The 13,967-nt window shown below is 43.3% G+C and overlaps 1 protein-coding gene across 6 annotated transcripts in view; it reads left to right on the top strand.

Annotated features, from left to right (window-relative positions):
• The first annotated feature begins 9,639 nt into the window (after positions 1–9,639).
• The window catches only part of Fbxo38 (F-box protein 38), a 46,773-nt gene continuing 42,445 nt past the window's right edge, over positions 9,640–13,967 (top strand). For 3 of the 6 annotated variants that reach the window (XM_021150556.3, XM_029471863.2, XM_021150553.3), the window contains exon 1: positions 9,640–9,869. The gene's annotated coding sequence lies outside the window, so the exon portion shown is untranslated. The remainder of the gene's footprint in view (positions 9,870–13,967) is intronic. The other 3 variants (XM_021150554.2, XM_021150555.3, XM_021150557.3) reach the window with 3 other exon arrangements.

The raw sequence follows: 13,967 nt of genomic DNA, 5'->3' as shown, positions 1-13,967 counted from the left end.
ATTGCTTATTTTGGAAGTTTCTGGTGGAAATTTTTGGGATCTTTCATATATAATTTAATATTGTATCTAAGTAGGGATAATTTCATTTGCTTATTTTCTATTTGTATCCCTTTAATTTCCCTTCTTCCAGATTTTCTACATTTAGGTTGATGTTGGCTTTGGGCTTGTCATAGACAGTCTTTATTATGTTGAGGTATGTCCTCTTTAGCCCTACTATCTGTAGGACTTCTATCATGAAGGCATATTATATTTTTCTCAAAGGTCTTTTCTGAATCTATTGGATAATTATGTGATTTTCTTTTGTCTGTAGGTTCATTTATATAATTTATTGAATTTATTGACTAAAGTATGTTGAACTATCCTTGCACATCCCAGATAAATACAGCTTGATCACAGTGCATGATCTTTCTGAAACCTGCGCACCTTTGGCTTGGATATATGATATATATTTTATTGAGGATATATGCATCTATGCTATTAAGGAACATCAGCCAGTAGTTTTCTTTCTTTGTTATGTCTTTATCTTGTTTTAGTTTGTATTAGATCAATACTTGTTTAGTTAGAGTTTGGAAGTAATCCTTCTGTTTCTATTCTTAAAAATAGTTTAAAAGGTATTGGTTGCAGATCGTTAAAAAGTCTGACGAATTCTTCTGTGAATTGACATAGATCAGGAAATTGAGACCAACAGTTGACAACTAGGGCTTCATAAAAATAAAAGGTTTCTGCACAGGTGAAAAATAAGTTCATTTGAGTGAAGAGGAAACCCATAGAGTGGGGAGAATCTCTGCTAGTTTTTCATATGACAGAGGATTAATATCTAGAATATATGAAGAACTCAAAAATAAAGAATCAAAACAAACAAACAAAAACAGATGACTTTTTTTTTTTTTTTAAGAAAAAAATGGGCCTGGGCACATGACCAGAGAGTTTTCAAAATGTAATAAAAACCCAAGTCTGAGACTTCAACCTACTTAATCAGAATGGTTATGTCAACAAAACAACTGAAAACAAAGAAACACTGTTCACTGCAGATGAGATTGCAAACTAGTCCAGCCCCTCTGGGAACTGGTATGGGTTAATCCCAAAAAGCTAAATATAAATTAACCATATGACTCCTCCTTGGCATATGGCCACAGGACTCAACATCTTGCTCCATAGACACCTACTCGGCCATGTTCATTACTGTTCTGGACACACTAGCTAGAAAATGAAAACAACCCAGTATCCTTCAGTTGCCTAAAGGGTGATACAAATGTGGTCCTTAAATACTGTGAAATACTATTCTTCTGTGAAAACAAAAATTGAGTAGGGTAACTCAGACCCAGAAAAAGAAATGTCACAGGTCCTCTTTGATGTAGCTCCAAATCTTCAGATGTGAGTACATATCCTGGAGTAACTACAGAAACTAGGAAAGTAAAAGGGGGGCCCACAGACAGTGGGAGGCACAACAGAGAATGAAATAGCAGGGTACAAGGGATCTGCTCTGAGAAATGAGGGGAAGGACGACTATAATTAGGGAGAGAGAAATTCAGAAGAAGATGAACCAGAAGACAAACAGGAGCCAGAGGAGCATGGAGTTTTCTGTTGAGATTGTGTCTCCTAGTAACATCAGAAGCTACACCCATAAAACCTCCCCAACGTGACTGCCTAAACCCAAGTGGAACAAAGACAACACCAATAGACACTTGAAGGGAGTGGGAGAAAAGCTCAACTCTACACAAAGAACCAAAGAATGCAGAGAGCAGGAGGGGAGGGCACCCAATTTGGCTATCCAATATCAAATGGTCCTCCCTGAAAACATATATACATATGAACAACATTATACTCTCACAGAATTTGGGTACAAAGAATTTGTGGAAGAGATGCCAGAGCCATGATACTTAGACAGGAAGATATCAGTGATAAGTACCAACACTGAAGTCAGCTTCTTTTATACATGTTTCCCGGAGAAGAGATAAATATTTATTCACTCCAGTGGTGGTTTAAAGAAAAATGGCCCCTAGTGGTCCATAGAAAGTGGTACTATTAGGAGGTGTGGCCTTGTTGAAGAAACTGTGGCCTTGTGTTTTAATTCTCCTCTTGATTCCTGCAGATCTAGATGTAGAACTCTCAGCTGCCTCTCAGCACCATGTCTGCCTACATATGCCACCATGCCTCTCAGAAGGAAGATAAAGAACTAACCCTCTGAACTGTAATCCAACCCCAGTTAAATGTTTTCCTTTATAAGATTCGCCACGGTCATGGACTCATGGGGTCTCTTCACAGAAATAAAACCTTAACTAAGACATCCCAGGTAAAAGACTAACAATAGACCAAAGAAACAATTCTACCAACTTCTAGTTTGGTGGACTAACACATTTAATTAATGTTACTTACAGGAGCACCGGCAGGTTATAAACAGATGTACTACTGAAGAAAATGTGTCTCTTCCTACTGTATGATAGAATTTTCTTGAGGGAACACAGAACACACACTACTCAACCCAGAAAAGGAGACTGCAACACATCAAAGTAACAGTTGCACCGATGGCCAATTTGGTGAGCCAAGGAGATTTGCATTGGGTTACCTACAGAAGGACGGGTGACAGGTTACTGACTTGGAGAAGGAATGACTCAAAAAGAGCTGCATCACCAGAATGCCTACACCAGTACAGGTAATGACTCCCCAAAACTGCAACCCTACAGCCCTCTACTAAGAGCTTCCAGGCTGCTCAACAATCAGAATATTTTTCTTTCTCCCTTTTAAGATTTTGTTGGAAGGAGGTATTAAAGGCAGGGTTTCTCCTGTGTAGTCCTAGATGTCCTGGAACTCAATTGTTAGATCAGTAGAACAGACTGTTCTTGAACTCACAGAGATCTGCTTACCTGCTGGGATTAAAGGTATGCACCACCACTTGGCTCAGAACATTTTCATTCTGCAGTTTGTCTAGTTAAGAGTTTCTACCCTGAGCAATTGTTTACTTCCTTTTATACTGGTAAGTAGGGTGAATTGTCCAGATTTCTATTCTAAACATGTGACCTTCTGTTTGCCTCAGAGCCCCCTTCCTTTCTGTAGCAGATGTTTCAATTTGAAGAAAAGGAGAATTGTGCAATGCCACCTTCCCAATAACCTTTAACTTATTTAGAAGCCCCCAGGGAGGGGCAAGTTCTTCCAGCCCCTGCACCCTAGAAACCTTCATTTGCTTATATTTCCTTGAGATGTGGAGCCTCACGATGCTCTCTTATCCTTACCACAAAGCCCAGCCTTGACCAGGTCCTTTGTGGTTAACTACTGAATTCAGGAGCCCTCATGCCTGGGAAACTGTTCCTGTGGCACTTGACACAAGCTATTGTCATCAGAAGGAGTGGACCTCAATTGAAAAGATGCCTCCAGAAGATCCAGCTATAGGCCATTTTCTTAATTAGCAATTGATGGGAGGGGTTTCAGTCTATTGTGGGTGGTACCATCCGTAGGGTGATGATTCTGGGTTCTATAAGCAGACTGAGCAAGCTATAAGGAGCAAGCTAGTAAGCCCCCTCAAGGGCTCTGCATGCAGCTTCTACTCTGTTTTGACTTCCTGTCCTGACTTACTTAATGATCAACAGCAATTTGAAAGTATAAGCCAAATAGACCCTTTCCTCTCAATCTGGCTTTTGTTCATGGTGTTTTATCACAGCAATAGTAACCCTAACTAAGACAGAAATCTATCCCTTCTTCTGACTCGTAAACACAAATTTCAACCTCTCTTCTGGGATGTTCCATTTTGGGATGTCAGGAGTCATTTAATCTCCCTACTTTGAGCTGTTATAAGTCTCTTCAGTGACTGCTGCCCACTTCATAAAGAAGCTCCGATAATCAAAGATGACAGGAGCAATTGTCTAGGGACATAAACATAAATGTGTAGGAGATAATTTAGCAGGCATGCCATATAATTTCACATAGCAGCAGTAACTTCACCACAAGGGCCTATGGAGCCCCCATTTGTTGGCTTTCAACTGAGTTTATAGTACCAAATACAAACTTCATCCAGTGGAACATGCCGTAATTCAGACAGAGAGAAGTTATTTGCATCCATAAGAACACTGCCACTTTCACGCTCATGGGAAATATTGGTGGCATGGTAGTAGTATAGTGCAAAGGGTTCATAGATGAATAAGACTTTTTATAACAATTCTCCCCTAGCACGGTTACACTCATCAGTGGCTAGCAGGGGGAAAGCTTCTAACTCAGTCCCAGCTTTCTTTCCCCATGCCCCCAAATCAAATTATCTTAGGGTTTATTTTACTGTGAAGAAACACCATGACCAAAAAAAGCAAGTTGGGGAGGAAAAGATTTATTTGGCTTGTCACTTCCGGATCTTAATCCATCACTGGATAAAGTCGGAAAGGGAACTCAATCAAGGCTGGAGCCTGGAGACATAAGCTGATGCAGAGGCCATGGAGGGGTGCTGCTTCTTGGTTAGCTACCCGTGGTTTGCTCAGTCTGCTTTCTTATAGAACCTAGAACCACCAGTCCAGGGATGGTACCACCTACACTGGGAGGGACCCTCTCCCACTGACCACTAATAGAGAAAATGCCTAACAGTTGGATCTCATGGAGGCATTTCCTCAACTGAGGCTCCTTCCTCTCTGACAACTCTTTAATTGTCTCAAGTTGACACTCGGAAACAGCCAGTATACAAAGTGTACAGCGCCTTTGGCAATAGGACCTCAGAATCAGTTGTGCTGGGTTGTCAACAGCAGGGGCGATGGCTGTATTGTTTGGATGGGTCTTAGAGACCTTCCTGGTCAACAACTCTTAGGGATACAGCCCATCCCTGGCATTAAGTTTTCCTTTATAACATTATGGCTTCTGGGAGCAGATTTTCACATTTACACCCAATACACTCACTCAGGCTGGTTAACCATTATGTTAACATTTACACCCACAAGCTATTAGGAGTTTTCTTAATCACCTTACTGAGTGCCACATATACCTTTCCTCAAAGTTCCTAAGAACTCCATAGCTGCATCTGGCCCTTTCTCCCTGTTTGATCTGATTTCCCATCCTAACTCCTTTAGCTGTGCTTGTGTGTCTTCCAAAGGCTTTGCTAAATCTGTAAAACACTCAAGAGACTAGTATTACATCATCTATAAAGTGAAATATTTTTTCAACGGGGGTGGGGGTGGGGGTGTGCAGAATCACGGAAAGGCTGTCCTGCACAGTTCCAAGCAAATGCCAGCTGATCTCACAGCAGATGACTAAAGGGGCGCTAGAGAAAAGTGTTAGGGGTGCCCAGTACAGCATGAAACACTCCCATTGTTTGTGACAATTGTTTTCTTGAAAGATCGATGTTGGGTAAGGTAGTGTGGGTGCGAGGCAGTATCTACGCTCCCAAGTGCCATCCAGCCTCCCCATTTTGAGACACTATCGTGGGGATACCCGCCTCTCCCCAGTGTCAGTTGGTGGGCCCAGGCGTGGCTCTCCTTGATCTAACCAAGAGGGGGTGTGGCTGTGCTCTCATCGAAGATGTCCACACAGGCTCCCTGAATACAGCAATCTCTAGGTCAAAGCAGCCACTGACCACAACTGGCTGCCAAGAGGGCCCTAGGCTAGGACATGATGTCTCCTTCCAGTATATTTTCTGGCGGGAGGGAGATGTACACAGGTTGGTCTTAGTCACTTAGTGTCTGTCTAAGGATGAGTTTCATCTGTCACTCAGGCGGCTTTCTCATTTACACCTTCACTGACCTTTCCTCTGCACTCCAAGCCTTCCAGAGGCTTACATGCCCCAAGTCACAGTATCAATTCTGATTGTGACAGAATCTACCCATAATCACCTGGGAGATGAGCCTCTGGGCATGCCTTTGGGAAACACTCTTGATTACATTCATAGAAGTGTGGAGATTCACCAACTGTACGAGGCACTACTCCCCAGCCGAGAGCCTAGACCGTGAGTGGAGAAAGGGAATTGAGCAGAGAAAGCATTCGTCTCCTCCTGACTGACTATGAGTGTGAAGTAACCAGTTTCCTTAAGCCCAAGTTGCCCTGACTCCTGACTTCCCCGTTGTGATAGTCTGTTCACTAAAACAAAACATTTCCCCCTTATTGCTTCTGTTGTAGTGTTTTTTTCTTTGCATTTACTAATTTACTTAGTGTGTGTGTGTGTTGGAGGCATGCATGTGGAGATCTTTCTTTCCTTCTCTTCTCTTCTCTCTCCCTCCCTCCTTCCCTCCCTTCCTCCCTCCCTCTTCAGTACCTGATTGCTATTTTCTATTACATGTACCTCTCGATTGTTCCTTCTTTACAGCCTAAGTCTCTCCATGTGTTCAAAGTTTCAGATCAGCAAAGGCTGTTTGGCAGATACCTCATCATATTTTCTCTTATCCTGCCTCCCTGCCCAAGAAATGGCAAGCCAAAGTCTGAGTGCACTTAACCCTAAGGACCCAAGGAGTTACTTAGGCTTACTTACAAACCATGGGTGAGGGGTTGTGGGTGGAAGCATGAGTGGCCCTAGAGCAATGAATGTCAGCACCCAACACAGATGATCACTCCTCCATGGATGCACAGATAAACCCCTCTTTTCCCAGCCTATATACTCTAGCATGTCCCTGAGATCCTTGGGAGCAAGGTGCAAGGATGGCTGGAAGGAGTGTCGGGCTACCCAGGTGAGGGCTCAGTGTCCTCTCCCACACCTATTAACTATGAAGAAATATCAGCAGTAATCAAGGCTGCATGTGATGACTGTTTGCAAGCAGAAACAGCTGGTCTTAGCAGGGTGGCATCTGTTTTGATAGGAGGGTAATGTAGTACAACAATTCAAAAGCTTACTGCAGAGGAAAGCAGCCACATAGTTTACTTGTAATTCCTTCTGTAAACAAGAATTCCTGGAAGTAAGCTACGTCTGCAAAGGCTGATTGACTTATTAAAACTTCAGTGATGCGGCAAAGCCATATAATTACCATTCTAGACCCTAGTTACAGCTTCTCTCGGGCTATCTTTATGCTATGAAATAGTTATTTCCTGCTCCTGTCTGCACCAGACATAACATTTTAACAACCTTTGGGAATATAAGAACTTAACAAAACCCTAGTTTCCCACCAATCAAAGGGTCAAAAGTGTCACCAGATAGCATCTAAAACCTATAGCAGAATCTTGCTTTCACTGGCCCACCTGATGGTGTATTTAAAAAGTACCTTGAATTATGACTTCTTTTTTTTTTCCCTGTTAACTATAAAAAGTTCTTGAAATGTATACCAGTCAGAACACAGAATATGGGAAAACCAAAATCCGTGTTCTCTGGACTAGCCATTCCCTCTTCTATCTGGCTCCAGAACAAATTCTTCCTTCTCTTTATTCTCTTTGAGGTGTGGAGTGTTTTTGTATTGATAATTACGACTCCCAGGGTGGCGCTCCGGAGAGGACACATTTCACAGGAGAGGTCACCTGTTGCAAGTGAGATACCCACACAGCCCCATTGCATCCAAGGCCTTCGGTGTCCTTTCTTTGGGTGGACTGTGGTAAGTGCTCTCTGGGGTGCTTTTTCTCTGCTCTCTCTTGGTTTGGTCTGACCATTTGTTCCTTCTGAGCTGGTTCCTTAAAGAACTTGTTTGGCAGATACCTTTTTGGTTTTCATTTGCTTTGACCTGCACCGAGAGTTCTCTACTGCTTAGGGGAACTCCTCAGGCTGCTAAGAATGAGTAGATGAAGCTATGTTTTACATCCCTGGGGTTAATGCCAGATCTGTCTTCAAGCATAGTGTGTGTTTCCCTGTCTGCTGCTTGGCTGATCTACCCTAGTAAGCATGGCTCGCACGTTACATTGTGCTTCTTTGCTTCTGTTTCTCTGACTCTTCAATAAAAAACAATATTTAGTTAAAAATAAAATTCCGATTTTTAACAGGTCTGATGTCATTTCTATTGGTGTTATTAACAGTTGCTACATAAAAAGACACCCATTAAAATAAAGTTTTTTTTTTTAAAAAAATTACCGCATTGTTACCTATTGTCTTCTACAATGATGTGGCTTTCATTTGATTTTACAAACTAAATCAGGTATAATACCAATAGAATAAAACAGATGAAGACAGTGCCCACAAATAAGAGCTATTCAAGGCTCATCTTTTCTAGCATTAGAACTAGCCACTCTACATGAGGTGATAGCTCTTGCATCAAATCACTTTGGGGTGTACAAACAGACCACTGTCCTCTACCAACCCAAGGGTAAAAGTGTCGTGAGATAACATCTGAGGTTTACAACAGCTTTATTATAACTCACTACCTGATGTTTCTGCCAGTGTATTTTAAAAGCTTTGAGTTATGATTTTCTTATTTCTGCTATTTAAAAAAAACCCTTTATGAAACCATTACACATTGGCAAGTAGTTTGGGGGCTGCCCTGATTATGTGTTGTCAGGCCATGGTAACTCATACTTGGCTCCAGAATAAACAAACTATCATTTATTTCCTATGAAGTGATACCTGTGTTTTTGAAAGCACAAAAAGGCCACTAAATGTAAGAATATACCCAATTGAATTAAAGAATGAACTCAATGGTGCTGAAATAAACTTTACTGCTTTCGTATTATGCCAGGCCCTAACTATATACTTCACCATCTCATCCCTGCTTATTCTTCAGAACAACCTGGGAGAAGGAGGTGGGGGACGGGGAAGGCCTACACTTACTTATTCAAGTCCAAATACATTGACAGAAATAAGTAACATGAGTACACACATTTCACTTACAGGAATTACACACAATTCTTCAATTACATGGATAATTGCAGTACTAAAGTTACCATGTGCACATATACACATATGTAATGCAATTTTGGTCTGGTTTTGTTTTGTTTTGTTTTCCCACCAGAGCTCCAAATTGGGATACATGGTTGATACCTGGAGCTACAGCCCAGTGTGCTAATGCTAATTCTTAGTAAGGAAAGAACTAGCAAGTCTGGTAAAAATTAAGAATAGTTTGAACACTGTGCACGGTGCTCCCATATGCCAAACCTTACTGAGTTTAGAATCAGCAGTTAACCTACCACGCCCTGTAGCTTGTCAAATTGAGTCTTAAATGTTCTATGTACATGACCTCTGTCCCCTCGGGGCGACCACAGAGAGTTAGATACCATCCGTGTTAGTTACAGGCCTGTAAGTGCATCGACAAGAGAGCTGTAGGTTAAAAAAAAAATAAAAAATCTAGATTTCAGTCCAGTTTTGTGACATTGTCACAGCTATCTTCACTTTAGATAATGTAGAGGGAAAAAAAAATCTATCAAGCAGACCTCTGCTCATAAGCCAAAGGGCCAGTGTTACATTTATTAATAAAACATTGATGTGAAAATCGTCATGTTCAAGAGACTATAAACTATAAACATGCAAAGGCAACGCTCGCAAATCACAGAATGATTTAATAGTCTTTGCGCCCCGCCACTTACCCACACCCCGAAATCAAGGGTCCTGTTTTTAGCTGGAAAATATTTTTATTGCACCTATTCATTTTGCCAATGAAGAAGAGGGGAGCCAGTGTACATCCAGGAGTACAGAGTACCAGCACCACGGAAGAGCCGCAAGGAACCAGCTCCAGGAAATAGAGTCCGGGTATTTCCGGTAGGGAACGCCTACGTCACCGGAAGGAGGGCGGGCTGCTAGGCTTTAAGAAATACCACGCTTACCATGGCCGCTTCGCTAGGACGGAGCCACACCTAACATGGACGCGGTGACGCCCGCCCAGGCCCATCCCTCGATGACACTTCTTCTTCGGAAGACGCTAGAGGCGGCGGAAGCGGAAGCGCTGCGGAGGTGGGGGCCGCAGGAAGAGTCTGTCGCGATTCTTGGTCCCTCTCCACCACAAAAACAGACGGAGGGCCGGCGTAAGTGAGCCGCGGCCTGGGAGGCGGTCGCGACGGTGGAGGTGCGCGGTGGTGGGCAGATGGAGGGGTCCGGGGCTCCCACCGCCCAGATCCTCGATCTCGGGGTTCAGGAACTCTGGGGCCTAGAGCGACCGAGAAAGGAGAGTCCGAAGTGTAGCGCTGGCCTTTCAGGCCTTGTTCCCAAGGCATCGCAGCTTTCTAATTCCGCCACGCAGAGCCTTGCCTGGGGCTCGGTTTCATCCCCCAAATGCGAGCCTTGGGCCAGACCTGGGGCCCCTTCCCCAATACACACACCCCAGGCGTCCGCAGATGCAACGATTTTAATGTTGAGTCGTTTGAGTCAGTCAATCGAGGAACGCCTGCCATCAGTCCGCTGAGGAAGTAGCCCTCCTATGATGCGGTTAATTCATCGTGGAAAAAAAAAAAGAAAGAAAGAAAGAGAGAGAAAAAAGGGGGACCCTGGTTTTTGTCCCACTGTTACTGTTTTATTTGGTGGTCTTTTTTTTTTTTTTTTTTTTTTTTTTGAGCAGATTCCTCCTCATTGATTTGAACCTGAAATGTCTCATCTTTTTGAGAAAAGTATCTCGAAGTAGACACTGGCTTAAATCTGTCTCCCCCTCTCGCCCCATCCCATCACAAATGGGAGTTACAATAGGGTTTCTGTAAAGCCATGGTTTTTTTTGTATTTTTTTTTTTTCTGGAGAGATGGGAAAAGCACATACTATGTAGTTATAGACTGAGAATATTCGTGTGTGTGTGTGTGTGTGTTTTTAACTTGTTTGAGAATTACCGTTTTTAGATGACTAGAAAGACATGCTCATCCCTCTTGTCATAGATTGTGATGTTGCAGGTGTGCTGTGTTTGGGAGAAGGGTGTCAGTCGGGTGTGGATGTGTGTGTTGTACAGTGTCATCCATCCTTTAAGCATAGCAGCCATCAGTCTTTGCCAAAGCATGTGTGACTTCCTACAAAAGATCCTGCTGTTTGTTGACATTCCTTTGTAGAAGGTGTGTTGGGGGGGGCAGGGGGAGGGCGAGAGGGTGGGAGCAGGTCTTTGGTTCCTCACCTGAGAGTCAGGACTCTCCCTCTGTACCTCTGGCCATTTGTATGTAATTCTGCCCTGATTGTACTTGGCCTCTTGGTGGGGGAGGTATTAAAGTAGAGTCTGGGAAGGTTGACTGAAGAGGAGAAAAGAATTCCATGGGTACAGCTAGAGGGAAGCCATTGTCCATACCAGGTGAGGACTTGACAGTCTGGCTGCTTCCCAGTACACCCGGCTCCTGTGTGTAGCTCCTCAGCCGTGCTGTGTAAGTAAACCCCAAAACCCATTAGTTCCCCAAGGTAAACTTTGGTAGAATTGTACGTTAGTTTGTCATTGGGGCCTCATAAGGGAGATTTATGTCTCTCTGGAGAATGAATTCAGACAACACAGCAAGTGTGTGTGTGTGTGTGTGTGTGTGTGTGTCTGTGTGTTGAAATGGTTGTGTGCCTGAGGTCCCCGTTTCATTTTTATTCAGAAGGACATAACAAGAGAAAGGGGAAACTAGGTTTCACTGAAGCTAAGTGGTGTAAAAGTTGGTCTTGAATTGGAATTGAAGGCCTAGGCCCTTGTTTCAGAAACGGTGCGTTCTGCCTCAGAGACAGACAGCATATTCTTCTGATGCTCATTGTCATTATTTGTAAAATAAAGGGTTGAACTAGATTCCTTGCCCTTTCATCAGTAGAGGTTCCCCCTCCCCTTTTAAATCAAAGCAATGTGGTGGATGGATGACACTTTGAGAGCAAGAGGACACATTATAGATAGTGGATACATAAAGTATTCTGTGAATATTAATTATGTGATGTGCAAGGTTCCGCTGACATAACAGACTGAAGCCAAGAGGCATTAGATAAAGAGGCATTAGAAACCTCAGCGGCAGGAATGACCCAGGCAGTGTAGGACCCATAGGATGATTTCAGAAGATCTTTGTTCCATGTTGATGTTTGTTTGTTTAGGGTCATGAGATGTCATTTGATCTTAGTAAGTTGGGATGATTGAGGAAGCAATCTGACCTGTGGAATCTAAGAGTATAAGCCAGGTGGGAAGGCTTTGCTGCCACCTTGTACTCACCAGACAGTAACTGAATGAGTGAGGAGATGGAGGGATGCCTAGATACCGGTGACCGAGAGCAAGGGGTCTTTTCAAGAGAATTGCTGTTGATTAGATACAGACCAAGACCTTGATTCCACCTTGTGGGAAAAAGAAATCTTAACAGATCCCTGCCATTCCAGCTAGTTTTGTGATGTCAGTTTAGCTCTTCTCTGTGAAATGCTAGTGTTGCAGAGTGCCATGTGTGAGTTGAGGAGTGGAGAGGAGTAATTACTCCTTTCTAATTAGTAGTCAGTGATAAAAAATACTGACAAGGTAGATCAGGTAGAGGGAGATTGTCAGTTGAAAGGGGCTTAAGGAGTCCAGGAGGTCGGGTATTTATAGGCACAGGTGGTTTCAGGCTTATGCACTGCAGTGTTAAGTAAATACATCTATGATAGAGTACACAATTAAAAGGGCGTAATTTCAAGCAAGTGAATGTTAGAGCATTAAAGCTTAAGACAGGCACAATTTGAGGATCAACCCAAATGATTTTGTGGGTTTATTATAGAGTCCTTTCTGCTGAGGACATGGCAGAAGGAGAAGGCCTTAGAGAGGCATACTTTAGAAAGACTTGATTGACAGGGCATTGGCAAAGAACTCAGGCTTAAGACTCTGCCTGGGATGCCAGGTCAGAATTGAAGCTTCCTTTGCTCTGGTAAACTGGCTCCTGTGGAATGCTAATGGGCTACCCAGGTGGTTATGGCTGTTGTGTGGAAGCCCAGTTTTGTGGAGGAAGGTATGGTCCAAATTCTAATGGCATCCTGAAGCCAGTCTCCAGGCCTTGTGATGTAGCTCTGGAATGTGGTGAGACAGCTGTAGTGGCTGAGCACTGACAATCATAGAGAATGCTATGTAGGTGGGGAAGTCTGGGTCCTCTGAGGCTGACATTTAATATTTGACCCAAGGCAAGTGACTTCCTGATTTACACTCTCCGGTTCTTTGTTCATCTAAAAGAGTCTCTGAAATTTAATTTGTAATTCTGTCTGCATGAGAGTAGGAGTGAGAAATGCCACTGTCCTATTCTCAGATGAGTTCATAACTCAGAAAACATCAGCAGTGTGACTAGGTAGTCTCTGAGGGTCCCTTTAGCATTTAGTATTTTTAAGAGACAGATTATCGTTTCTGTCAGACTAACATTCTTGGAGGTTCAGAGCCTCCAAAAGTTGTTAACTTTAGAAATAATGGTTGATATTTTAAAATGCCCTATTCATGTATTGACATTTATGTGTTGCTTATAGTCACCTGTTCTTCACCCTCATGTCACATCTTTTGCCTGCTCCTGTCCTGAGAACTGGAATTGCCTTCACCCTCTCTTTTAACCTTCTATTCCCTTAAACCTTCATTTCTGTCTCTAGGGAAGTAGGATGCTAGGTGGTGGGTGGTGTGGGATGGAGAAGCTGGGAGAAGGGGAAATAAGGGCTGGCCGAGGTGCTTTCCTTCAGCTTGACTTGCTTTCTAATCCCCCTTGCCAGGAAGGAAACCAAAGAGATCCTATCCACGTGGGACCTGGGCAGGAATCACTTGGCGTTTTCTTCACATACAGGAGCACAGGGCCCCTGGTCCACAGTGTTTGAAATAATGCTCAACATAGCCTAGCTTGGTTTTTATGTAAATGAGCTGATGCCCACTTGAGTTGGACATTCTGTTGTCTTTTGTCAACATGCACCAAGGCTAAGGAAAAGTAAAGAAGCCCTGAGTGATGAAGATTTCCCTCCCGAACGTTCCCAGAGAGGGCTTCCCCTTGGCTCTCAGTGTCCTGATGTAAAGGTCTGCCTCTTACCCAGTGTCATTTCAGATCCACCCTTCACCAAAGGCTTAGAGCCTTTTTATCTGACAGGTGTGTGTGTGTATGTGTGTGTGTGGTTTGGTGTTTTGTTTTGTTTTGGTTTTTCGAGACAGGGTTTCTCTGTGTAGTCCTGGCTGTCCTGGAACTCACTTTGTAGACCAGGCTGGCCTCGAACTCAGAAATCTGCCTGCCTCTGCCTCCCAAGTGCTGGGATTAAAGGCGT

The sequence above is a fragment of the Mus caroli genome, unplaced genomic scaffold (assembly GCF_978045245.1).
Source record: "Mus caroli unplaced genomic scaffold, Mus_caroli_1 scaffold_19, whole genome shotgun sequence".
Lineage (NCBI taxonomy): Eukaryota > Metazoa > Chordata > Mammalia > Rodentia > Muridae > Mus > Mus caroli.
The sequence above is the reverse complement of the archived record's forward strand: the minus strand, read 5'-3'. Positions and strand labels throughout refer to the sequence as shown.